At 40.2% G+C, this 14,767-nt stretch overlaps 3 non-coding genes across 3 annotated transcripts; 1 reads left to right on the forward strand and 2 right to left on the reverse strand.

The window, feature by feature from the left end:
- Positions 1–8,120: 8,120 nt before the first annotated feature.
- Trnac-gca lies at positions 8,121–8,192 on the reverse strand. The gene has a single exon. It is a non-coding gene; the product is annotated as a tRNA-Cys (tRNA).
- A 4,903-nt stretch (positions 8,193–13,095) lies between these two features.
- LOC113562993 lies at positions 13,096–13,213 on the forward strand. The gene has a single exon (XR_003407280.1). It is a non-coding gene; the product is annotated as a U5 spliceosomal RNA (small nuclear RNA).
- Positions 13,214–14,132: 919 nt separating this feature from the next.
- LOC113562994 lies at positions 14,133–14,253 on the reverse strand. The gene has a single exon (XR_003407281.1). It is a non-coding gene; the product is annotated as a U5 spliceosomal RNA (small nuclear RNA).
- Positions 14,254–14,767: the final 514 nt, after the last annotated feature.

Below are 14,767 nucleotides of genomic sequence, written 5' to 3' on the forward strand. Positions count from 1 at the left end.
AAACTCGACTTTAAGTGACTAATAAGACTTCGTTATCGCTAATCAAAGGGCATCACTTTCCGGAGTCCTCATAATTGTTGGAATCTTCATTAAGAACAGCTCTGTCCGAAAAATCTGTAATCACGAAATTACGATCGAGGGTGTCCTGGAACACCCTATACGGACGTACACATTGGGTACACGCGAGTACACACATACGTATGAGGATTGTTACGGTCGTACACCCACGTGTCGCGTAAACGCACCTCCCCCCGAACCCCCTTCTCGCACATAGTACATACGGCGTTCCGCTCACGCGCGCCGCGTCCACCCCCGGCGTTCGCACACGCGGGGGTGGACTCGCGGGGCGACCGGATCAGTCGTCGGGTGCACTCAACGAAATTAAACCTGCCGCTACGTTCCTCGACCTCGGGTCAGCGTAGTCGCAGTCCTGGGCTGTCAAGGCAGAGAGACATCGACGGCTTTCGTCGCGCTTCGCACGAGCGCTCTCGGCTCGGCCGCGCGTAATTCCGCCCGCGCGGACTGCGGATCTTAACCCTTGATCGTTAACCCTTAACCGCTTCCCGTCGTTCTGGTCACGTCGTACTTGTGTACGTGGAATCATGAAAGGGATGAAATAAACGACGGCTTTTTCGAAAGGATTTATCTCTCAGGGCGGTATTCATGATCCATTCTTGTAATAGGATCATCTTAAGATATTTATGAATCAATAAGAAAGACCTTTTAATGTTTAAATAAATCTTTGAAACCTATACTTATAACTATCTTATTATTATACAAGAATGGACTGTGAATACTGCTTGTAAAGCGTCCTTTTATTATATACAGAGTTCTGTTTAAATAGCTACAGTATTTTACTTTTAATATTTTTTATTTTATTTTCTTCAATGTTATTATATAGTTTATTAAATAATTTTTGTGCATATCACATAAAAACCATTTAGATTCAATTCGGTAAAATTAAGTTGTACAACGGCTTGCAATAACTGTCTTTATTGCAGGTGGTCATTGTCGCGACGAGCAACCCCTTGCGTAGCGCAGATGCGCTAAGCGGAAATCGTACCTGGATGTCGAGTCGTCGTACAATGGAAATGGATAGCGCGCGATGGTTAGCGCGAGAGGACGGCTCGCAAAGCTCGAAAAGCTCGAAAAGCCCGAAAGAGAGTGTCACGTTCCCATGGTAACCCGGGGTGGCAACTCCGCCCCTCTGGCCTCGCCGGTTCGATATCCTCTCGTCTCCTCTTCCCCGGCTCCGACGTCAACGTGCTCCACATTTTTCCAAGCCGGAGTCGAGCCTGCGAAACGTACGGTTAGAGCGGTAGAAACGATGACAATCCTACGTGAAGAGGCACGCTCTCTCGAGATCTTCTAGCGAAACACCCTCGCGACACGTTAATCTTTTCGGTCCTCTTATGACGGGTGCCATTCTGATATCTGGAGTTGAGAACGTGGAAACAATGTTATTCTGGAAGGCGTGAAAGTAGAACAAATATCACATACTTTATCATAAATCACCAACTTCTTCATTTGCATTTTAGTGAATAACTTTGACTCAATTTTGGTTTCAAGATTTAAAATAGAAGATACTCTTGGTTACTTAAAGAAAAAGCACGTAGAAGAATATCAATTTTATTTAAGGAGATAATTATTTGACGATTTAGATAATTCAATGCACGACTGTTACGGAAAATTATCTTTTTGATTTTAAAAGTACCTTAGAGATGATGAGATTTCATTCTTGAACTGAGATATCATCCTGCTCCGGATAGTTTACGTTGTCGCTTAAATCATAGAATTCGTAACTTCGGGAGTCGTCAGAAATTCTCTCACGCAAGAAACTTATATACTGAAAATTCGAGAAGCATTGAAAGTGGGCCACGGCAAAAGATTGGAGAATCGCCCGAGATTCCTCTTGAGAGTCGCCCAGTTTGACGTATTAGCTAACTCGCGCGCTCTTTTCGCGAAGCGAATAGGCTTCATTCAGGGAGTAGGTTTTGCGTAGCGTATTTCGGCATCACGCCCGGGGTAATTCCCGCGGTATATGCGAGCATTAATGTCCAAACGGCGCCGAATCGATATCGAACCGACCGTCTCGCCATCGAAAAGGGCAAACAAATTCGCGCGCGTTTTCCGCGCTTTCCATTCGTTCGTCCGTCCATCCATCCATCTATCCATCCATCCATTCATGCATTCATCCACCCATCCATCCATCTCGTTTCCTCCCCGTGCCGTCGTTCTCGTTCCCGCGCGGCCCATCTTGTCCTGTCCTCTCCAATGCGCTTCGCCGTCGCAGCACACCACCCTCGAGCATGTGCTCTCTCGCGTGCAAAACGTCCCCACGATTTGCTCTTTCTCCCCCTCTCCCTCTCTCTCTTTCCTTAGTGTCGTGCACTCTCCTCTTCTTCTCCCTCATCCCTTCGTTTCGCCGCTCCGAATACCCGCACCCGGATTCTTCCCCTCCGCGCTCCACCATCTTCTCTCGCTTCACAACCCCGTTTCCCGCCCGCGAGGACGCGTTAACACGTGCGCGCGCGCGAGCGATGGCCGAGAAAGAGCACGAATGACATATGCAGAACGTATCTCTCTTCTCTATATTTTACGCGCGGCTGTTCGCAGGAATTTACGACGCTACCGTCGGCATTCTTCTCCTACCTACCCACCTACCTACCCACGGGTTGTTTCTTCCTCCACATCTCCTCTCCACCCCCGCAGTAGTCCGTCCTTTCTTCCCTTCTTCCGTTCCGCTCGATCCCGCTCGCCTCTGCTTATTTCTGTCGCTCCCTCTTTCGCTTCCGGAGCTTTAACCGACTTATTTCCTGTTTTTCTTTCTTGTCTTCTTCTTCTTTTGCGCTTTTGCTTCTTTTCGTCGTCTACTTGCATCTCTTCGACGTGCATCGCTTCCAGCAGCGAGACGGATATCTTGTTATCAACGGCGATGTTTCGCTGTGGGATTATTATATTTTCTTTTTTCTCTCTTGTGATCTCTCTCTCTCTCTCTCTCTCTCTCTCCCTGCAATGAGAAGAAGTTCAGATTAGAATATCTCCTTATCAATTCCATTTAATTCTGCGCTCATCTAATTTCGTCCGCAAACAAATATAATTTTTCGTCGATGCTCATCGCAAGAAGAATCATCTTGGTGTCTTGAATAATTTCAGGGCGCGTACGGACTCCTCTCGCTCATCCCACACTCACATGTACATGAGACATGTACATAAAATATTGGTGATACCGCAGCGCGATCGACGGGACCTTTTGATGAATAATTCGCGACGTCTTTCGGAATTTCCGCTCCCGGTGCTCGGAGGAGAAGGCGAAGGAGCACTTTTGATTAACGCGCACCTTGAGCACACTGTCGGCGCGTTATTTGACTTTTTAATCGGCACGAGTCCTGTTTACGCACACCGCACTGCTTTGGACGAACTTTCAGCGAAGATCAAAGGAGACCGACGGCGACCAAGGAGCAGATTAAAGGAACAGCCGCGAGGCTCTGGCTCGTCTCTTCTCTTCTCGGCTTTGGCAGAAACTTAGAGACGCGCTTTCTTTATTAAAGCTTAATAAACCGGCCGACCGTCTCGGTGCCCGCGATTTCATTAATTCCACCTTCAATATTGCAATGCCGAATTGCGATCCTGGTTAGGCTAGACGTCGACGGTCATAGCGAATAATGTAATCGCTAATCAGACACTCCGCTCCGCAATGCGACGCCATAGTGCATTCCCTTTGACATTCGCGTTCCGGCAATCCTCGTCGGTGCCGCCCCCGATTACGATTGCAGGCGAATTTGGCGAGCTTTGATTCCTACCGCGCTCAATTTTCAATTCTGACGTCTGCCTCGAGGCGATATGATAACTTGGTTCTATCATACGGAGCGTTCCTCATTATTAATAGATTAGCTTCAGAGAGATGGTTTGGTACCAGAGATGTGATAAAAAAAGGACGATGTAAATGTACGCTTTTGTTTGTTCGATAAATTGTTTCTTCTTGTGAATTAAGATACCGTTAAGTAATTAACAAAGGAGAGAATATTTCTTTTTCTTTCTTCTTCTTCATCTTCGATTCGAGAGAAAGGCACCGTAGCTTAATAGGCCAAGTGTCTGTTTAGTAATGTTGAGGATTCGAATCCCTCCGAAGTCTTCTATTCGTTACTACATAGCTTGTGTGTGATGAATAAATTTTGATACATATTGTACTTGCACGTATACGTGACAATACTTTATATTTTATTTTTATCACACGCGATATATAGCATTGGAGCTTCAGATTGCAATAAATCTTTTAGATATGTTCATTTAGGAGTATTTGGGACAATCTCATCAAATTTCATGAAAATCGGAGATTGGACCTTTTCAGAACCGCAAGTAAGGAACCTGAAGTAATTAATAAATTGAATGCGCTATATTTTAGATGTTCATATATTCATAATTAGGTTCTTCTTCTTATTATTATTATCGCAAGATAATCGTTCTAATTTCACAGCGATTGGGTTAATCGCAACGCGATATGGCCATTTCAGTCGCGGATAAGACGTTTATCAAGCAGCATTAAGAATTCTTTAATTGGAGAGATGAAACAATCTTGACACGCGCGCGAGCGTCCGCTCGTGCCACTCCGGCGGAACTTTCGGAAGTTTTATAAGCCGTTATCTTTTATCGCCGTGCTTCGGCAACTTTTTAAACCTCTGCCGCGCCCGCTACGCGGGTCAGCATTTTTAACCCGCAAAGACGTAAAGTTAAATATTCACTTCATGAAAGCGCCGTAAAGGGCCGCGGTTTCTCTCCCGCGCCGCGGCTTGTGGAAGACCAACGTGGAAGACGGAATTCATTTACCCCGCCAGCATCTCTCGCAGAAGCGGATTTCCCTCTCGCGGACCGATTACATCCGTCCGGTAAATACGATTCTTACTCTTCCCTTCCGGGGAAAGATCATTTCGCAATGCCGTTGAATTCGCGTAAAGGAAATAGTGTTCCTTAAAAAAAAGAACCTGGAAGAACTGAAATAGAAGCAGTTTGAAGAAGCAAAGTCTGATGACGGGTCCTTTTCATCACACAACTGATCTTCCGACAATTATTATTATTTCCAACAATTATTCACATTTTCATAAATGGCTGACATGATGACTCACCCATGTCTTTCAGCATCCTGAATATTACATTTTGGATAATGGATTCCAGATTACAATAAAGACTTGAATCTTGAATGGACTTTAATGGAAGTTCGATTTAACATTCAGTCGCCAAAATATTTAATGTTCGTCTGTGGACTATGTTCAGAAATGATGCTTTGTTACGGTAAACTTTTGCTGAGAAATCTTTCATATTCCGTGGAGATTTTCTAAGATGCTCTGTTTACTACAAAGAGCATTTAGAAATGATAATCGTGTCGCTGACGAGCGCAACGGGTCAAGTGGAAAGTGGTCAGACACGGCGCCACGGCGGGAAAAGTTATACACTTTGAGTAACATGAACAAACCAATTAGTCGGTTAAGCGACCAAACCCCCATGAAATTCAATTGTCTTCGCCCCATGCGTCTCGCGCCGGATAACCGCCCTTATATTTTCATCCCCCGGCACGAAGACCGTGCCCCGAAGAGTCTAACGGCCGTGCAGGCTCGCTATTATGGTGTCAATTAAATTAGATCACCAGCTAGCTAGGGGACGGTTTAACTGATACGATGTCAGCTCCGCACGAGGGTGTACCCCGCACAAAGTGCGTCGTTAAAAATGAAATGTAAATACTCGCAGTTAAATATCGTATTAATGGCGTATGCAATATTCACCATATTTACGAAATTCGCTTTTGTTCGCATTTTAAACAGACACATTCGTATAGGAACAATAAATTATATTTTATGTGCAGTAATTTGCGTTGTGGGTAGAAATAAACGAAACGCGCCAACTTAATACAAACGCGATAATTTATTAAAAATGTTGACTGTGTTACTTATTTGATTATTGAAATTTAAAAAGTGTGCAGACGCACACTTGGACAGGATCGAATTATGTGAGAAGCTTGTCGAGTACAATAGTAAGTCATATTTTACAAATCACTTGACTGTTTATGAATAATTTAAACGTTCGGCCCCCTGGATATGGGCGAGGGTAAAACTGCCGATCCTCCGAGGACAAAACGCAGAAGCCCCTCAGGGACGTGGGGCCCTTTGTTACTGCCCGGTCGCTGGTTGGAGGCCAGGACGCCAGTGTTTGATCCTACACCGCGCGGTAAGCCACGGAGGATCATCGTCCGTATTGATCTATTCTCCAATTCAGTCCGCTGCTTCTCAAGCAGAAACTTTAGAGTCGCGCTGCATGATAAAATGGACATATCTGACTGCAAGATGATGAAGAAAGTTCCATATTCTTTCATTGCTATTTCACTCCATAGTTGATGTAATTAAAAAGGTAAAGCACGAAGTTGCACAAAACATAATTAGTGCGAAACATAATTAGAAATATTTCCCCCAAAAAACAATGTTGATATCAAAAGAAGAGTTGTTAAATTAATTAAAAGGGATAACTTTCAGTTTCTCGATGAACTTGATGCAATTTCTTGCGTCATAAATATTTAACATAATTCATAATTAGTATTAAATAATTCGCAAAAAGGGAAACTTCGAGGAACATTTTGCTTAACTTTCCAATATTGATAACTTGCTTTATTGAGAAACAGCTCAAGAAAATCAAAACACTCACATTTTCCAAAATGAAATAATTGATAATGCAAATAGAATAGGAAGCTATTCAAATCGATGGCTTTTCATTTTACTCATGATAAAAGATCGTGCCACAGGAGTCGACTTCGTGACTCATACGATTGCTGGAAAAGCATTGAGCTCGATTTCGACATCGGTCCCTATAAGCCTCGCGAATACAAAGGGCCGTATTCAGGATCGAGCTGATCATTGCCAACGATAATGGTGGATTAGCACGATCCCATCTGTCATTTGACTTACGCAATCCTGATTTTCTCGAGATTCGCGTTGCTAGTGGTAAGTTTAATCGCACTGGATCACGCAGAATCGAAGGATCCACACATTTCTCGCGTCTTTTGAATATTCATAGACTTCAATATACATGTATAAATATCTGTACATATTTTCAGTGACTAAGCTTTAACTGATATGCGCTTTGGAGAACAAGAGATGATTTAGTATTGAAAGACATAAATTTTTTTAATACTAAAATTATATACGAAATAATTTTAAAAATTAACAAAATTGAAAAGAAGGGGAAAACTTATTTAAAATATATATTTCAAGTTTGAGAGAATAACACGCGGCTAATCTGAAGCTTCAATACCGTTACATACAAAACGAAAAAATTGTCTAGTTTTAAAAATATGATTTCTATTATTAATAAATATATGTAATATACATATAATCTTCGTTACAGCATCAAGCTGAATTTCATATATTCCGTTTGGTAGGGTGCTCCGTTCATTGGACGACAAACGCGATGCCGAGATAGGGAGACTTATGCCGGATATACATTTCATTTGGCGGCCTGCCAATTGGCCTGATCACCCCATCCGAGCACTGCGGGCATTTCACGGATCCAGCGAATATTTAGTGGGGTTTTACGGATTTAACGCACGCTGTCAAAGCAGGTGGTTCGCACATCGAACATTCATCTGCTGCGGTCGGCAGTCTTGCGGATTAACCGATAGCCCTCTCTTCTCTCGACGAGTCTTCGTGATGATGCGTACCTTGCCGTTGGCTTTATCCTCCATCGCTCTTCCGACGTTTCCGCATACTTTGCTCTTGTAAAGCCACGCGTCACACAAATTCTGCCCGATGAGACAAGATGACGTTTATCCTACAAAATGGAACAAACTTGGAAAATATTTTGCTTTTATGTAAATTTTCATATTTCTTAAGAGCGATGTTATTATGTAATATTATTATAATGTTATTATTATACTTGGTTTTCATGTATACGGCCAACAATTGTTTAATCATTGTTGGAAGCTGGTAATCAAGTCAGCTCCAACACTTCTTTCTTATTTTTATTCTTTCATATTTTCCAGAACAAATTTGTATATTTTGCAGTTGCTATAGGAATGCATTAAGTAGGTACTATAAATTTATATACAAATGCAAGTAAAAGAAAAAAAATGTATCGTGAGGGGGCACCCGGGTTTGAACCGGGGACCTCTCGATCTGCAGTCGAATGCTCTACCACTGAGCTATACCCCCAGTTGATAGTGCAGTCTCCAATTACTCTTTTCACGAATACTTTAAGCGAAGTATACTAATACAATTTTAATATTTTAATTGTTATTTTATAAAAATTGTTCCAAATTTTATCTTAAACGCAAACTGTATGTATTGAAATGATACTAGAATCGATTAACAAAACAAGTTTTGAGATTATCAAAGATTCAAAATTCTTGACTAAAAAGCGGTCAATATAATGACGTTGTGAATCGCCAATTAAAATAAAAATTTATATTGAAGAAAAAAATCTAAAATTAATTTCTAATTTATAAATATCTCAATGATAATACATTCTTACAGATCTTGCTAATTGTTGTAAAAAATAAAACTCTTGGAGAATTGCAAAAGTAGCATTGGTACCAGCATAAAGAGCCTACCCGAAGATATCTAAATAAAAAAACAAATTAAAAGGCTCATACCTAGATGCTCAACGCGCCGAGCCATCGCCTAGAGTAGCAGGTACTCGACTCTTTCACAGGGCAGCACAAAAACGACTTCTGTTGTCATACAAATAGCCATGAGGTCTGCCCCCCCGCGAGCATGGATGGCGACAGGTAGAGTAATATACTGCGGACCACCTAGTGGCTTCATGACTTCGCCATATGTCAGCGTGACTAAGGCACACATGGTCGTGATCATCACTCGCCAGTCTTTCCGGATGCGTTGGCGGAAGGTCCCAATCCTCCAATAAAATCCGATCGAATCTCGAAGCGTGAATTCCTAAATGTTAATTCAGATCTGCGGAAGAATCCGCGAAAAGTATCGTAACGCAAAATATATGTATGTATAAATATAGCTTGCACTTTTAATTAATGAGTAATAAATTTGTGATAATTCCATACGTCCACACGTAGCGATGAAAAATGCGTTATGAATGATAAATGATCCGGTGGAACCTAAATAATGGATCCGTTTAATCGTTAATCGAGGCAAATTGTCGCCGTAATTGTTTTCGTCAATTTACCTACATAATCTAGATCATGTCTCCGAATCTCCGAATCTTTGTGGTAGCCAGCTGGTAATTTGAAAGCTCTCCATTACGAATAATATTCACGAAGGGATTTATATTTCATGATCTTATCTGACTAATCGAAGCCGTTGGATATTAAAACTACGCGCGTGAATCAATTTTCTAATATTACTAAATACATCAGTAGATTAAAGTTCGCATTTCAATGCTACGGATTATTCCTGCAAGTTTTCTTTATAGAAAAAAATGGAAAAATATGTGTTATATAAAGTTACAATATTATTTAAAATTATATTTAATATATATATATTATTTTAAAAGTATATTACTTAAAGTTATTATTCTCACACTCTTCTCTTTTTTTTAAGGATGTATATGTGATGAGATGTGTGTCATTAATTTTTTGTTACGCAATATGTAGGTATCTGCCCGATCATTGGCAAGCAGACTGTCATTATAATCTTGCTATGTCTTATCACATATTGCAAATATCCACAAGTAGACATAAATATACTGCGGAACCAATGTATTTTACAAATCGAGGAGCGGCCTGGTCAGTCATTCCTCGATGCCAGCCTAACGAGAAAAATAAAACGGGTAACGTCGAAGTCGGTCTATGCAGCCTTCCGTTTGGTTTGCGAATTAATCCATCAAAACGGTCACGGTATAACTCACACCCCACGTTGTTTTGTTCCATGCGCGTCCGCCTCTGCGCTTGCCTCCTAAAAGTACGAGAGTCGATTGCACCCTGCGTTTAAATATACCGGCAACACGAAAAAACTTGGTTCCTATTCGTATTCGTATGGATAAACGAGAGAACCCAAAGTATCTTGAAGCCATCACTTCTTTTTCTGCACAGATAGTAATAGATTACTAACTAATAGATATTAACACAGACAGTAACCAATTATTTTCATAATTATTTCAATAATTGCCCGAGAATAATTATTAGGTGATTTAGAATTCATTATAAACGTTATAAATGTGTGTTGATTTAATCATGCAATCGAATTTTATATGAAATAAAATAAAATAAATATTCATAATGAGATTTGAACAAATTGTCACCTTTCATTTCATTAAAGAGATATTAATCCATGAAGAAGAAAACCAAGATTTATAATTATATAAATACTTTGTATAACAAAATTGCCAAGTTCTTCAATTTTCCTCTCGCTCTTTCACTCTCATTTTGATCGTTTCATAAGTAAATATGATTATAAATCTAACTTTACTCGACATCAGATATTAGATCTCTTCAATTTCTTTTTACATACCCTTGATACTTATGAACGCGGGAACTTTATCTTAATCGGCTTTGACATTCCGTCAGTCTTCGTTACTTAATGAATCGGTCATCGCGAGATATTATATTTGAACGCATTTTCAGGCTAAAAGTAGTATCATTTGAAAGATTCTTCACTTTTAGGAGCATCAAGATCTCGAATCGCTACTGATTAAAGTATTTATAAACGTCGAAACATGTTAAATCTGGCTGAATATATCAGAGATCTGATTAGCATTTTTACTTATAATTTAAGAGAATAATCTAACATTCTTGAGAATATTAATGAGTCAATAAATCTTAATCCAATGAAAGTATCTCTCGCAATCTGCAGTTTACCGAGTCAAGCAAAACGAAGCCACGTGCGTTTGCTATGTCCGCCGCAGCATTATGTACGAAACTCTCTCGAAAATATCTGGAACTCTTACCCTCGCATAATTCTTGCGATATATCTATCTGGGTAGGTATTCTGGCATCAAACCAGCTGGCACCATTAACCCAAATATATGTGCCGTCCATTATGAGAAGCGGGGCGCCTAGCAGAGATAAATTAATCAGGATTTCTCTCGCGCGCGCAGCCTTCCTTTCTATCGACCTCGAAATTCCATAATTCGACAATTCGCACGATTGAATCAAATATTCATTCATCTCGTGCGTACTAATTGCATCTCGATTCTAATCCCGATCTTCCTAGATAGACAACGCCTCGTTTCTTGCTTTCGACGATTGACTGCGAATCTGCAACCGGATTGCGAGTGTAAATATACACGGAAATTCATAAGGATCTTTCCGGTTTTCGCGAAGAAATTAAATAAACGCGATCTTTCTCCTCACGGCAGCCTGGTACGACGTTTTAACGCGCGACACATGCTCGCGCATCCATTATGCAAGCACGCGAATGTCACTTTGCATGCATCTGCAATTTTCTCACACGCAATCGTACGGTCTTCGTGTACTGTGGTGGTCCAGAAATTATGTGGATTAATGAGCAGTAAATACTTAATCTCGTATCAGAATGGCAGATTAAAGTTATTTCTAGCAAAAAGAAGATTGAAGAAATGATCACTAAATTTACTTTTTCTTTCAGCTTTATCAAGAAGAATAATTTCCGATTTATGGGCATCAAAATTCTGGTCTCATTTTATTACAACAGAAAAAATTATAAAAAATGGGATATCTCGAGTTGAGAATTTTTGTCGGCGCAAGAGATCGTTACAAGTTTGCCACATCGGTTTTTGACCGATGCCGATTTCCATCCTTCACAGATCATCCCCTAACGCACGTAATGCACACGTTGCAGGTGTCGCAACGCGACGTACAACGTAGGGGCACGTTCGCGATCGCGAGCGTGTGGACGCATCCCGAGACCGGCGCAACCCTCGTGTGTCCGTCGTGTGGGTGTAGAGCGTCGGCGGGTGCTGCTGCGTACACATACACCGAGCGGTGTAGGATCAATATAAGCGATGACACAGCGAGAGCTCATCTTTAAGCCACGCCCCTGAGCGCGATGCGAGCCAACGCGGGGCGCGAGCCCAGCCGAGGGCGGCCAATCGGCGTCGCACATCGATTTTTCGCGCCTTTTTCCCTTTTTTTTTCGCGAAAGTGAATTTCTTCGCGAGGCTGACAAGGCGGCGGGGGGTGAAAACGGGGCGGGGGATGGGGAAGAAGGTAGGAAGGCGAAGACTTAAAGGGCGAACGTGGTGGAATAGAGAGGGTGCGACGTGAGGAGCAGATGAGGGGTAGGGCGAGATGGAGCGATGAAGCAACGAGAAAGTACGACGGGATGTTGGGGGTTGAAGGGGACGGGAGGAAGCGCGCGGAGACGCCTGTGAGAGAAGGCGGAGGATGAGGATCGATGAGGACGAGGTGACTCTTCCACGCCAGGGGTAAACGAACCTCCATTTCATCTACCCTTCGCGCCGTTATCGGCTGTCCCTTTTTCAATCGAGGGGACCCCCCGCTGCTAGCGGCACCGAGATGCCTCGCAAGCTCATCCTCGCGTGTATCTTGCCAGCTAGAACATTCGCGGATCCATTATACTGCTTACTGCTTTGCTTATGTCATCATTCACGATGATTTCTGGGTTACGTTTGAGGGAAACAAGAGTTTCCTCTTCCGCAAAAGTGTGCTTAATTAATTATTGTATATCAATAGATTTTGTTATACGTATGGGGTTTCATAACGTTGAATTTCATAACGTTGAAGCACAAAACACAGTTATTGGATTTTCCGATAAATATTACTTTATAAATTTTAATCATCTTATTATTTTATAAATTTATTGTTTTAATAAAGTTTATTTTTAATATAAAATCCACGAACAATTGAAATATTATTGCCATCTTGTAGTATGAGTATCAACTGTGTGCTAATATTGGTGTACCGACAGAGAGTATATAAAACAAAATATTTTTATTTATTATTTTATCTATTATTGAACATTTACATACTGCAGTCTTCTATTATTTCATTAACGTCGAGAAATAAAATAAAACAAAAATATTTAAGATCCTGCACCCTATTTTTGAGGGAGAATAGTACACGTTACGTTTACTAGATGGCGAAAATACTCGCAGTCAAAACTGTGCTTTGGAGAAGATATAAGCGAAGAGACGACACCTTTTCGACAACTCTGGTTTCCCTTCAATTCACGCATAAATCTTTCGCCTTTTACTAAAGATTTCCGTGGAGGGGAACAATTGATGAGTATTTCTAATTTTTTGTGTGCCCAACGCAAGTTGGGTCATAATGAACATGCAAACATAATATTCTCTCGATCTACTAATGCTTTCTCATTATATCTTAGAGAGTTGGAGTGGAAAGTTTGTAAGCTTTTCTTCTGTTCTCTTCACATGCATATGTGATTTGTAGTTCGACTTTGTATCGTCGAACTAAGTTTTGTAAACATTTTATAGGAATCTTTAAATGAAAGATTGTTTTACGAGTTTCCTTTACGTGGATCACAGAAGAATCCTAGTAAAAATATAAATCGATGTGCGTCCATCTCGCCTTTTATTCTATCATATTTTTTAGAATAATTTTACAAGCTAAGCTAAGCTATTTTAGTATTAAACTTAATGTATTTTAATATACTCTTATATTAATTATAAATAGTTTCTTCTATTACGCGAATTTATTAGATTATTAATTAAGTAATCAAGGCAGGTCTGGATGGCGATATAACTCAATGTAATAGAGATGTTTCAGAGACATTTTTTGTTTTTAAAGATTGTTTATCCTATTAGAAAATTAATATACGACAAGCTTCATTGTTCTGTCATAAATATGCGTTTAGTTTGATTTATCGCTATTTAGACGTGACTCGGATTATTTAGTTGAATTGACATAATATTGCATTCTTTTTGCATTATAGAGAGATAAGTATTTTAGAGAGAGAAAGATCTGTAATATGTTTACTAATATTGTTTACTAATGTCACAACAATATTTTGTCTATTAGAGGGCTTATATAGACGCAAAGAATTTATAAATAATATTCACACATCACACTCACACGTGAAAAACAGGTTTAATAAATAACATTATAAATAACATTCACACTCACCCGTGTAAAACAGATTTAATGTACTGTGAACATAACTTCCAAGTCAAAAAGCGAGTCTCGACTCGTTAACTAGAAAAAATTTATTTTTATATAGAATTATGACCCAACTTGCGTCGGGCACACAAAAAATTAGTCTATAGACTCATCAATTGTTCCCCTCCACGGAAATCTTTAGTAAAAGGCGAAAGATTTATGCGTGAATTGAAGGGAAACCAGAGTGACGAGCCGTTCCTCTCATCCGACTCTTATAGCATAGTAAGTGAATTTTACTCTCGAGTAAGCGTGTAGCGCGGTGGCCATCTAGCGGCTGCTGCGAACACTAGAGAGATAGGTTAGTGCAAAGCGTGCAGAGGCAATCTAATCTTGATCTTAATTAAGAAACATGTTGCCATACTTGACGTATTAAGTTCGTCGAGAAATATAAATATATTTAAGGAGTATTAACATTATATAATTATATTTTATATTTTTCTGAAATATTTTCTCTTTAAACATATAAATTTTTCCAAACATTTCCTCATCCAATCTTCTATACATAAAAAATCCATCTCTTCATTCTCTCTTTTCTGTGTACAAAAGATTATGTTTAAACATACAAATTTTTGAAGATCTTGTAATTTTTTATAAATATGAGAACGTTGTATAATGAAAAATTAATAACAGAATGGATAGTTTATTATTACTAAAATCAGTTATTGATATAGGAAAGAGATGTAATACAAGGTAATAAAAGTA

The sequence above is a fragment of the Ooceraea biroi genome, chromosome 11 (assembly GCF_003672135.1).
Source record: "Ooceraea biroi isolate clonal line C1 chromosome 11, Obir_v5.4, whole genome shotgun sequence".
Classification (NCBI taxonomy): Eukaryota; Metazoa; Arthropoda; class Insecta; order Hymenoptera; family Formicidae; genus Ooceraea; species Ooceraea biroi.